Genomic DNA, 13698 nt, shown 5'->3' with positions numbered 1-13698 from the left:
GGTGCCTGGGGGGGGGGTGGGGGAAGAAAGAGAGGAAATAAATAAATAAAGACAGAAGGGATTTCAAGTCCAGCAAAACTGAAAACAACATCTATATTCCTACCAAAAGCAAAGGACAAAATATGTCTTAATTAATAACAACTCCTGGGTTTCCAGACGTCACAGTCTCATACATTAAAAACAAATAAATTACTTTGCTTGATTTTTAAATGTGCCTGTTCCAAATCTAACAGACAAAGCCTGGAGGCTCTCAGCCCCTCAGGTCCATGGGGCTGCCGTTCACCGCAGCCAGCTAGATGCAGGAAGAGTCATTTTCTCATGATACATTCATAATTCAGCTGAAGCAACTTGAAAATGGGACTCCTGTATCAAATTCCTCAAGCAGAAGCCTAAGGGTGTCTGGGTTTGGAAAACTACGCACAATATTTTAATTTTGTAAAACATTACTGCACAGAAAATCACCTCCCAACCAATGGGCTACCACACTCTGAGCTGCTTTTAACCCAAGGCTTATAAGAATATTTGACTGTGAAGAGGGATAAAAGGAGAGTAAAACATTCCTCTGGATGGCCACAAAGTAAAGAACTGTGACTGCAGAACAGGTTAAACTGAAGGGCCCTGTGGGAAACCCTTTGTCCACCTTTCTGCTGAAGGCACCACCACAGGTTGCATCAAGGTCCATGGCCAGCCATCCCTTGAACATTTCCAGCAAGGGACAGTCCTCCATTTCTCTGAGCAATTTATTCTAATGTTTAATGCCCCCCGCACCCCCGCCCCATCCTTTTCTTCCTCTCTTCTAACCAGAAAAAATTCTCTGAAGGAACTTGTGCCTGGTGCCTCTATTCCTACCACATTGTGTCCTCACAAAGGGACACACTCCATCTTCCCTACAAATACCTTTCTGGTACTGAAAGACTAGAGGGCCCTGAGCCTTCTCACCACTAGACTTAAAAAGCCCAATTTCTTAGGCCTTTCTTAATGTGCCAAGTTCCAAAACCCTCTAATCATCTCGGTGGCCCTCCACTGGCCCTTCTCAAGAGTTTTCCATTCTCTTGAACAGAAAGAGACCAAAACTGGACAGGGTGTTCCAGATGTGGCATAACACATGTCTAATAAAGTGGAAGGTTGGCATAGGTCACTTTGGGATGCTGCAGCACCAGCAATTCCTTGTGCTTGGTTATGTCACCACAGATAATAGCAAAATATTTCGGGCCACTTCATCTCTCTCATTAGGTGAGTCTGAGCCACGATCCTTATTGACTGCTCAGGCATCAAATCAACTGTTATTCTTGACTGCATACAAAGTCTCTGAGAACTAAAGCTTTCACAGCTATCCAAGGATCTTAACTTGGCTCAGGATTTTAAGAGCAGGTACTTTAAAGCAGCCATAGAGCAAACACCATCAGTAAATGTTAGTTCTTTCTCTGCTTGCAGGAGCTTTGCAAAAGTGCCTCGGTTGTAACATTGAGGGTAGAAAACTGAAAGCCTTCGGGAGGGGAAGCAACCAAGCAGCAACAATAGTGCAAGAGAGAGGCGAGCACACTCAGCTTCTTCTACCTGAACTACCTCTTGCCTCAAGAAGGGGACATTTTAGGTTCAGATCACTGTCACAGTGGCTCTGGAGATCCCAAGAAAGCTTGTTTGAACACAGGCTGTTCCTTTGCACCAGCAGATGCACTGATATCCGACAGCTGGAGAAGAGGGATATGCAGCCAATTAACCACATAGTGCTTTTCAAATGCCTTTTGGAAGGACGTTGTAAACATATTCCTGAGGAACCATTCGTAGTGTGCATCAGTCTCATAAAACGGATCTAGAGTCCTAGGGTTTTGGACCCTTTGTTATTCATGGTCTTTGGAGTGTAGGGGAACAGGAGGAGCTTTTGGGGCTTCTTTTATTTTTACTGCATTCTCACTCCCTTTCCTTTGCTTTTTTTGAAGCAGACAAGTTGGGTTTTTTTAAATGAAAAAAGAAGCTCTGCCCCTCATGAAACGCACATTACTATTGTCACCTAAATCACTACAACACTTCACACACTGCTTTCTTCATAGATGCATCAACTGATGCAACTGTCATGACATTAAATAGTATTTGCCTGATCATAATATTCAAACAAACATCCACGTATCTATTTTAACCTGGTTTGTCACTTCACCTTCCACCCCTGTAGAAAACCCCAGCAATTAGATTTCTACCATTTGCTTGAGTTCCATTGCCATTGAGTACAGGTCCCTTCCAACCATGACATATCTGTGTTTTGGGCAGCAGCATGGACAAGACCTCAGCACTACCTTATACTGCTAAAAAAAAGTGAGCAAATAGCTAAAAATCTCTGCATTTGTACTGGATTTAATTCTAAGTGATATTTTACAGTATGGATATGCTATGTGATGATTATACTGCTACCAGTGAAGTGACTAAGGACTTCTTAAAAACCCACCTAACCTGCAGGACAAGGCTTTTCAAGTAGAAAATTAATGTTTATTCGGTAGAATTTGCTTTGTCAGGAAAAGAAATGCTCTGCTTCAGGACTGTATTTTCGCCAGCTGCTAATTTGCACCCAATCCAATTAGTTTGAAAGCAGTTGATACAATCCAGGGAAAAAAAAAGTCATCAGATATTAAACATGGTCATATTTTTAATGTTAAGAAAAAGAAGGAAACTATTTATTTGTAGGGGAATATACTATTTGTCTTCCACACACAAAGACAAACCAGGCAGGTGGTTTATTGCAATTAATGGATCTCTCATGCCCGGGACCTTCTCACTCTCCCCTCATCAGATTAGTGGTGGGACAAACAGGATGCAACACTGACTGGGTATGCAGGACACCACAATAAATACTTATTTAACATAAGCACAAAACCTGTGTGAAAGTAACATTGGTGTTAAAGCAAACACTGATAAATACCGAGATATTCAAACACAAGGACTCAAAATTCAATGCCAGTGTGGAGATGTGAGCTTTAAGTGGGATGTTCCGTTTGCCAAAGCAGAAAAGTGACTTACACTTCATCCACAACAATCCTAGCAAATAAAATACAACACACAAATACAGGCTGATCCAGAGAATATCCCACAACACACATCATCCAGTGAATTATTCAGAAGGAGACAAAGGATGTCACCAGATCAGGATTTAGCTGGGAGGTCAAGCCTTTCCAAAAAGCCTAAACCATTATTTTGTGGTTTATACACTTACATATTTCTTGTGCAATGTATTTCTTACGTATATGTATAAAGCACACAAATAGGAGCTTTTACTCAGATACTGAGCGATGGCCTCACAGTCACTTAAAGTAATAATGACAGGTCCAACTTGGGTACCACTGATGTCAACACATCTTCCCCCTCACTAGAATTAATTAGCGCAAATAAATTTTACGCTAATAAGACTGTACAGTCATCCACTGTCAACACTATGTATTCCAAGCACATATTTATGATGGTTTTCAGAAACAATTGAGCAAAAAAAAATGAAAAAATAGTTATGCCTGGAACTAACCTAATGATCATTTTTACATCTGGCAAAGTAGCACCCTGTCTGTAAGGTCTTCAAATACACCAAAATGTAAAGCTCATGGTGATGTTTCAGAAAGTGTTTACACAGACTTTGTTAAAACATAATTCAACTCTTAATTTAGATTTTTCTGAATTTATTCTTATGAAAGATGCCAATATAGGGTTTTTTTGTGGTTGTGTTGGGGCTTTTTGCTTTGTTTTGCCCTCCAGCAAGGGCAGGGCTGTGAGCAGAGAGACCAGGAGACACTGTCCCACTGAGTCACGCAGCAGGCAATGGAGACAAAAGCTGCCATCTCAGTCGGTCACCATGGTGTCTCCCCAGATCCACAGCAGATCATCACTTTTTTGAGCTGCTCTCAGGCCACACAGCTCCAAAATGACAGATGAGCCCCAAACCACAGAATTGTTCTTAGCTTTTTAAAAATACACCCCTCAAAAAAGGTAAAAGCCTCAAAATTACTCATACACTCAACACAGTTTATATCATAACTTTGCCAGGATAAATGAGATGACACCTATTTATAGGCTTCCCATAACAGAGTCTTTAAACCAAGCAAATGCTTAAGTTTTCTGCACAAACAAAGAAACAACATCATTTTAAATACCCATTGCCTCCGCTAATCCATCACAGCTACATTGCATCAGGACTTGCAGCCTGAGCAAGGGAAATGTAGGGAAATAGCACCAGGCAGGATTTTTTCAAGCCAGGTGGGGAATTACAGCTGTGCAACATCTGGGTTGTGGAGGAATCCACTGCACCCGCATTTCCACAGCATCACCCAGAGTGTTGGGATCTAAGGAAAAAGTAAATTCATAGGAATGGTCATCCAAAGTTCAGCTGGTTTCTGTAGCAGACAAGACGGTGTAACTGCTACATGGCAACAGCAAAGGCACATGCGCCTGGCAGAGGGTTCTGCATATTTGCATGACAAATAATCTCATTAAAGAAACAAATTACACATTGCCAACAGAATACCGCCCGCCTTCAACAGCTTTGGTGCTGTGGGTTTTTAAGATCAACCCACTTCACGTGTCAAGAGTGTGTGAGTTTGAATAATTGGCCCAAAAATAATCCTTTTGTTTCTAGATTGATAGAATCACTGGTACTGCATCTAAGAAGTGCCAGAAGATTAAGTTGGTAATGAGATTGTACCTTTCCCTATTCTTGTTCTTTTGTCAGGGCAAATAATTGATGTGCCATTTTCTGTTCTTGCCACGAGACTGGATTTGCATTTTTGCTTCCAAAACAGCTGGGATTTCTTGGTGGGTTTTGTCTGTTTGTTTTAGTTTGGAGGAGTTGTTTGTTTTGGGGGTTGTTTTGCTTGGTGGTTCTTGTCTGTTTGTTTTAGTTTGGGGGAGTTGTTTGTTTGCTTTGTTCTTTGTTTGTTTTCATTCATTTGTGGGGCTTTTGTTGTTTGTTTGGGTGGGGGTTTTTTGATACTGAAGGGAAAAACCACCACAAGCACACACAGGATTTGCAGGCTACAAGACAATACCATTTTCTCCACATTGTTACTCTCCCTGTTTTTACATTTTTGCCTACTCTTTCCTACAGAAGAACAAACAGGATCCCTGCGATATGCTGTAGGTTTTACAACTACGCTCTGCATACACAACATTTCAAACCACTCTCTCAAATGTTCACATTTCAGCAGGGAAAACCTTAGATCACCACTTCACCTGCTCTTTGCACCACTTAAAGATACTTGTGTAAATGGATCTGCGTCCTGAGGTCACTGCACCCTAACATGCTGAACCTCTGGCCATTTGAATCAAGAACTTGATCTGATAAGTGTCAATCTCTTTTCACCTCAAAACATAAGATTTTCTACACCAGCCTCTTGCACCATGACACCAACGACCCTTACAACACCCAGACTGTATCACTACAGCAAGATGCTGGCATTTCTTACCACTATATTTGTATATGTTTTTTCCCACATCTTGCTAACAAGGTACAGTTCCATCAGTACTGAATTAACGATGTGGGAACCCTGGCTTAAAGGTAGAAAACCAGCTCTGATAGAAATTCTGGTTTGGTGGGGTTTGTTGTGTGTGTTTGTTTGGTTTTTGTTGTTTTACAACCTCTTTTGAAAGATTTGTTAAGTTTTCAAAACCAGTGTGCCACCAGAGAATGAGGAATGTTTTAATCAAGCACAAAAGGTGTCCAACATGAGTAATGTACAGTGTTACTATCCTCAAACACACACAGCCATTCTAAATTCTTACAACTATGACGTATCAGGGGATCGTATAGTCAAATGATACGCTGACACTTGACATGAATTTACATAGACCGGTATACAACACAGTTATGCACAAAATCACAGACGCTCAGTCTTGTCAGCGCTCACACAAGCTATACTTGCCATTACACACTTTAATATATAGTTGGCTTGTTTATATGATACATTTTCTTACTGTAATTGTAACTGAGTTGAAGGGTGAAGACTCTTCATAGACATTTCCCCACCCTGCTTTAAGTCATCCTGATAAAGTTATAATCAGTTATTAGAAAATTAAGTTGTTACCTAACCTTTTAACTCATAACTTTGTTAAGTTTTCAAAACCAGCGTGCCAGAGAATGAGGAATGTTTTAATCAAATACAAAAGCCTTACCATCCTCAAACTAAATAAGAGCTCTTCATCACAAACTACTGCTTTTAGTGACACTTATCCCTCTCCCAATCATGTTTTTCATTGCTCTGTTCCTTTAAGTATATCCTTAACCCTTGCAACAGATAGAAACTATCATTCTGACTCCATGAGCAGATATGTCCATATGTCAGGGGTTATTTTTGTTTGGTTTGGTTTTTCTACTGCAAAGTCCTCTCTGCCTCCTCCACCTCACCACACAGACTGCATGGCTGCTTCAATTCATACATTTCTCTTGCATTTCCTTGGAGCAAGTGATAAGTAGACCCATCTGTAAGTATCTGTACTGTGTTTTTCCATTCCAGCTGAGAGCTGGCTCAAGGTCAGAGCATAAATTACATTTCCTACAACACATTTTGATGGGCTGAATCAATATCCATGATCAAGTACGCTGTGCAGGCTCCCAACAAGGACAGATCTCCACTCCTGTCATGAATTCTTCCCGTTCTTTAAATCACAGCTATCTCCATTATTCCACTGTCAAAATAACCCCATTTGCTGACAAAACCGCAAACACGTTCTATAAAGAGATGGCATTCCTCTCCAAACTCAGTTTAATATATTCCCTCAGGATTTTTTCCACAAAGGTAACAGCAAATAAAAAAATAGAAACCTATAGAAAAGTTATCAAATATCAAAAACAGTGTCATAGCTCTGCTAGAGAATTAAGAGACACCTGATTTCCCTACCTTACTGCTGCTTTGTTAAAATGTGCTACTACATGCTGTTGTCTTCTTGGGATGGAATCAAACACCATAGACACAGCTCTGTATACGCATGGGGTTAAAATGATACGCAACATGACCACAAGCATCCATGTACCTGTAGGATATAGCCACTCAAATAGAGACCTAAACATACTTATTTTCCCAACACAGAACAGAATTTTAGGTTTTCATGGTTATGGGGAGTACACTTCAACCTCTCTGCCATCCGTCCAGAATGGTGGTTTTAGTTGTTCACGTTTTGGGTCATTCTTAGCAGGAAAAAACAATCACTTGGTGTCAAAAGTTTTAAATCGCATCTCTGGGCTGCAGTTTCCATTTACCACTGGCTGTGGGAGAAACGCTCCAGGGACTGGCAGGAGACTGTTTAAAATGACTCAGAAGTGCTTCATTCCAAAAAAACCCCACCATTTATTCCAACACAGAAAAAACAAAATACAACAAAAACACAACAAGAAAAATGTTACCACCCCACACAAACAACCAACCTCAAAAACCAAACCACGCACCCCCTTCACCAAGGAATCCTTTCAAGAATACCTAAAATAAGTAAATTTAGCATCTTTGTTCAAAAATTTTGGCCAAGTTCTGTTCAGTTCAATTCCCACAGGACTAAGAGATTCCCTCCTGTAGTAATGTCTTAAATTTTTCTCTTCTTTCTCTCCCAACAGCCTCTCCATTCAATTAGGCACATGACCCCAAGAGTATGCAGAATATCTCTGAAGAACCAACACTTACTGTATTTAAGCACACATGTATAGTCCTGGACAACATTTAAGTATTTTCCTGAAAGTGCACATCATTTCAAGATTGCTTCCAGCAGCTATGACTAAACTGAAGCTGGACATGTGATTAAAGATTATGATTAAAGATCTGGCACTTAATTTATCAACCTTAAACGGCTCCACAGCTACCTGCCCATAAACATTCGCTCTCCAAAGCCAGCCCAGGGACCTGAGGATATATAATATATATTCTTGTATGTAATTTATAGTACCATAGTCTCTTCCAGCAAGGTAGCAATTCATCAGAGGGTTCAGAAGAAGGGATTTGGGGTCACAACCACAGCTATTATGGGTTTACAATGCTTAACACATGTGGAAGTAGGAGGAGGAAGGTAGGAGCAAATGTTTTTTGTATCTTGAGATACCGGCCTTATATACAAAAATGTCACTGGCATTACTGAAATACAGGTCAAGGATACAAATTACCTTCCTTCAATCAGTAAATTACATTGACTCACTGTTTAGGAATTGGTCTTGAGGACGCTTCTGACACCGGGACGTTCAGAGGCAGAAAGTTCAAGAGTAAAGCTCGAAAATTGTCAGTAATACAGAGAGCTTCCCAATCCACCAATAATTTTCAGTTTATTACAAATGCCACAAAAGTCAGAAAAATAACACCAGATCAGTTGGAAACAAGTTTGGGGAAGGTTGATTTGTGACTAAGCTGCAGTTCCCAAAAAAAAAAAACATTTTCAACTGATAAAAATCCAGGTATCCCCAATGATGGGAAGTCATTCTTTTCAGGGACTGTCCAGTGGTATGGATTATTGCAGAGACAAACACTGAAAATGGTGCTGTTCATAATCACTACCCATCCTTCTCCAACACAGCTTTGTTCTACTGAGCAGCAGGAATCTGGTATGGCAGAAAATTGCAAGGTAAAAGAAAATAAGGGAATCTAATAGAGGAATCACTTGAATATTAACCTCTCCTTTTATTACTATTTGTAAGCAAAGAGAGAGAAACTAGATGAAACAATGCAATTCCCATGGAAGAAAAAATATATCAGAACAATCTTCTGTTGTTTTTCCTAATTTGAGACCAGGCAGAACTTCCAGAGTAAAGAACCGGATTCACTTGGCATCATTTCTTATGTGGGGAAGAGAGGAGCCATTTTCCCACTCACATGAGAAACATGCCCCAAAGGCTTATGGGTCCCTCCAGCAACCAACAGGATAAATTTTGATTGTTGGGGAGATTTTAGAGTCAGGAGAAGCTCTGTGGAATTTGGGTTTATTTGCCTTTAGAGACACAGCTTCACGGACAGGCTTTCTGTGCTGCACACCAAAGAGACACTGCAGCATCCCCTTGTCCCTGGGTTCGTTTGGGGCTGTTAACAAAGCACAGCTATGCAGTTCGCTAAGTTTTGCTTGCTTTACATAGCTATACTTTACCTTGGATAAACATCTTATCTCCTAGGATAGATCAGTACCGCAACAAACACATCGTGTTTCATTTTTTAATAAGTTTAGTGTTTTTTCAGTAGAGAAAGTTAAGGATTTCATACTCAATAAGATGATATGAGTAAAACAAATGATGGTTTTTAATCAATAACATATAAATAACAAAAAATACAGCATTGTTTTGTAATTGTCTGGCATTGTATTGGCCCCATGCAGGGAAGACAAAACAATACCAGGGCAGCTCCACTGGACCCCCCCAGTAATAATCACAACCCACCCTGTACCTTCATGGTTACTGCGGTACATCTGAGAAGAAATACCAGACTGCATCCCTTCAAAATGTTCCCCCTACCCCTTCTCAGATGAAAATAAAGTTCTCTGAATGACTCTACCACTTCAGACTCTTTAGTGATGTATTAATTTTGATGCATTAATTCATGAAGCTCTCAGTATCTCTGAGATCTCGATAAGAGCTGCCCGCTGATAAGTGCCACACAGTGTTGTTTTGCAGAAGCTTTTTACTAAAAAATAAAGCAAGAAAACAAAACCAATGTCAAACTTGTGTAGCTTGTGGAGCATACATTACTGTCACCCTAAGGCTGCAGTAACCTTGCACACTTCTCACTTAACACATTTTAAAGATAGAGGGATTTTTTACCTTAAAAATAATCCATATTTTATACCCCACAGTGAGGGAAGCCACAAGGCTCACCTCTCAGGCATTTAACAATACCCAAGAAAGGTCCACTGGTGCAGGAAAGCCAAAGCACTTAATAATTCACAACTTGTGTTATGAAACAAAAGCAGTTTCTAAAAATCCTTCTTGACTACAATACTTGCACCTTGGAGAATTGAAAAGAACAGCTTTAAAAATAATCAGTTGCAAGATCTTGCAATTAAGAGGAGCCAAATGTAGAATATCTTGACACTGTGTTTTGGGTTAATACAATTTAATTCTACAAGTCCGGTGTCTCTGCAGTCAGGCAGATGCACGGTATGAAGACTTGGGTTAGTCCCAAGGGAAAAAAGTCAGTAAGGACCATGTCAACTCAAGAACTGAAATTGCATAAGAAAAGCCTGGCCCAAACCCATCTAACAAGGATCTGTTTGCTTCCACTTTCCTGGAGATGTATGTGCAGCTTTCGAACGTTCATTGGAGTTAAAAAGTTAAATTCCCTGTGGTGGTCAAGTATGTCATGAAATGTGACTAGTCAGACTGTCCTGTCGTGAAAAGCTGACCATATATAGCTCTGAAGACTTGAGTTATTCTGTTAAATGTCTCCTCACGGTTGGCCACTCCTTTCAGCAAGGATACACTCATGCAGTTTCAAAGAAACTTGTACGGCTGTTAAAAATATTGTTTTGGCTGAAGCAGCTATTTACTAATTGTTTCACAATTAAGATCAACATTTGTCCCAGTGTATAAATATCCCATTTTTCCTCACCCCAAACTACTACACTTCACCACAATGGTAATACCTGATCTTCCAGCCATCCAGCAGAGATAGGTTTATCCTGTAGCTAAAGAGAAATATATACATACATACATCCCTCCCCCAGGACATTTGTCTCAATATTTGTTGAAGGCAGTGAGAATCTCAAGTATCTGTAGAGTCTTGCAGGTTTTTGACATCCAGGGGAAACAGGTATGTGCATGAGAGAGAATCTGATGTCTAAGACTGAAAAACAAACCAATACAACGGAAGGTAACTTTATAGAGATAAAGTCTCATTCCTGTCTCTAAATAGCACATATATTCCAGGTCACCACTAACAAAGTTCAACACAGACCCCTAAAAGTCCACAAAACCAGCATATTTTGCTTTTATCAATACTGGCATTGGACTAAGGCGTTACCAGGTACAGATGTGATGCTGATCACTTTAGCATCTGCTTTGGAGTATGTACTGCATTGTCCAGTACCCAGAGTCCTCATGTAATACCTTTAGAAAGGAAAATCAACTGAAAAGGTATTTGTCTTAAAATGCCATAAATAAGCAACCAAACAAACAAACAAAAAAAACCCAACACATACTAAAAATAGTTTTCACTAAGAGATGCAGACATGAACAAACAGCATTACATTTTTAACAGGACAAACATGCAGCTCCCTTGATCTTTCTCCAGTTAAAACCAGAACTAGAGCACACTGTGCCCCAATGTACAGAGCTTAAGGGAGCATTTGGAATGCATGGGAACTGTAAGGAAAATAAAACATGGGCATCCAAAGATACCCAGTCAAGCTGTAAAATACTGGAGCTTAAAATTTAAGGACTTATTATTTGGACAGGGTGCTGATATAGGGCTATTTAAACCATCCCACATGTCCAGTGAGCCTGTTCGGCACCAACATGTGCCTCAGCAACTCTGCTCAGCGCCACGGACCCACAGGATGCCCTGAAGTGGTGATGAAGGAACAGCCATGAGGGTTGAACCTCCACCTGCCAAACCATTTATTCACCCAAAACCCAGCACGTGCAGCGAGGGACTGGGAATTCATCCATGTGAGTAATGGCATCGACCACTCAGCACTTCTATGCTAAAAGCAACTATTCCAGAATGAAATAAATTATTAGTTACAAGATATACTGGCTTATTCTAACTATATAAAACCAGGGAACTGCAAAAGTCTGCTGGGCTCCATTTCTGACACTTGCTGCCACCTACCTTCACCTTTTCTTACCTTAATTCTCTTATCTATAGAAAGAGGTTAAAAAAAAGTGTCATTGCCTTGAGGTCCCTATATATGAGCTGCTGTATCAGAGCTGGGTATTAAATAAAACGTAACAGCACCTAACCCATTTCTTAGGGAAGATTCCAGTTCACCTAGGATTTTAGAAGGAGTAATCCCAGATAAATCTCATCTTTTCTCTATTTCTGTAACATCATGTTTTTCACCCTGTTCTTCCACTGTGAAAGCTCTCAAGTAAATTTTACTCTTCACCTCTTTTTCTTCCTGAAGTATAATGTCAGTTGTCTTTCAGCATTCAGAAATCAGCCTGATCTCCTGGGCTTTATGTACCAGAATTTGGAGTGATAAATGCTTCTGCCTTGCCCCCAGGAATTTCACATGTTTGTCTTAAGGGTTTATAGGGATGAATGACTGAAAGAAATAATACATTTTTCTTTCCAGCTTTGCATTGTATGCTTGCATAAAAAGATTCTAAAATAAAAGGGACATTGATAGCAGGAATATTTCTCAATAAAAGAGCTGCTCATAGGAATTATATACCTGATGATACAGCTTCAAATAAGGACATAAATTATGTGATATTACTTCATTTGATTCTTTGGGGAACATTTAAGTTTAAAGAGAAGCACAGTACAGGTTTTTGCTACTGAGAAATGTCTTTCATCGCAATCTACAGCATATTCTCTCAAATAAATGAACTTCATTATAAATTGCCTTAGCATAAATATACCACACCCCATCATCTCACACAGCTCCAGTGTGGGATTTACTGCAAGAACTTATTGCTCCTATTAGAAAGGCTGTGAAGAAGCAGACTTTAGAATTAAATTTTGGGTGATATACACAGCAGCTCTTTTTGCTAAGATTACAGGGACTTTCTGCCTCTTCCAGCAGTTCTTTCAGCCTCATTCTATTACCTCAGACCTTTCACGTGACCTGATTTTAGGCAGATGAGGAATCAAAACAGGTACAAGTATTTGAGCAAGTATTCCCCTGCTTTTCCAACTCCAGATCTATTTATTCCAGTAAAATCTACTTCATTTCTACCTCCTTCCCTACCCACCTCCTGGCCCATGCCATTGACTTCAACAATCGATGAATGAGGGTCTGTTCTCAGGCTGGAAATTGAGAAATAATACATGGTATTAACAGCCATTTCTTCTAGGGAAGGCATCTTCTAGTGAAGGCATCACCACCTATGTTATTCAACATCATAATTCAAACATCCTGGATGATGCATTAGCTCCGTTAATTTCTAGGTTTCATACACATATTAAATCTTCGAGCTGTTTTTCACAATCATGTTAATTTCCATGTTAGAATATCCATTTATTTGGCTTTTTATTCTTCTTCTTTTAAATATATGCATCATTCCATGGAAGAAAATTCTCTCTATATTACAGACCTAGAACATGCCTAATCTACTATCTTGCATCCCATTTTGACTCATTTATACCAAAACTTGATCTATTGAAATATCTCATAGTTGCAGTGATCCCACTTTATGGAAATAACCCTTCAGGCTTTAAGACTGAGCTTTGCTGAGTGCTTAATTGATGATCCTCCTGACCTTGTAATATGCATCCTTATCCAATAATCCAGTACCTGAAAATTAGCATCTCCTGGATTTTTCACACCAGAACTGCCATATATACTCTGTGCAAGATCCACTACTACTAAAACTGCATAACTGTTGTATAGTTACACAGATATGTATGGCAATATACGTTAAGTTACACTCTTACAGTCAGAATAAAGTATTCAAGTCCTTGCTGAAAGCAACATATGGTGTTTTTCTCACACATTCCACCCAAGTATAGAACAGACACATATGGAAAAAAAAAACACACACACATCAATTCTCATTTTTGAGAAACTTTACACATGGAAAGCTAAAGAATGTACAGTGTGTTGTGA

Source organism: Streptopelia decaocto (genome assembly GCF_964273445.1).
Source record: "Streptopelia decaocto genome assembly, chromosome: 6".
Taxonomy (NCBI): domain Eukaryota; kingdom Metazoa; phylum Chordata; class Aves; order Columbiformes; family Columbidae; genus Streptopelia; species Streptopelia decaocto.
Note: the sequence above shows the minus strand (reverse complement) of the source record.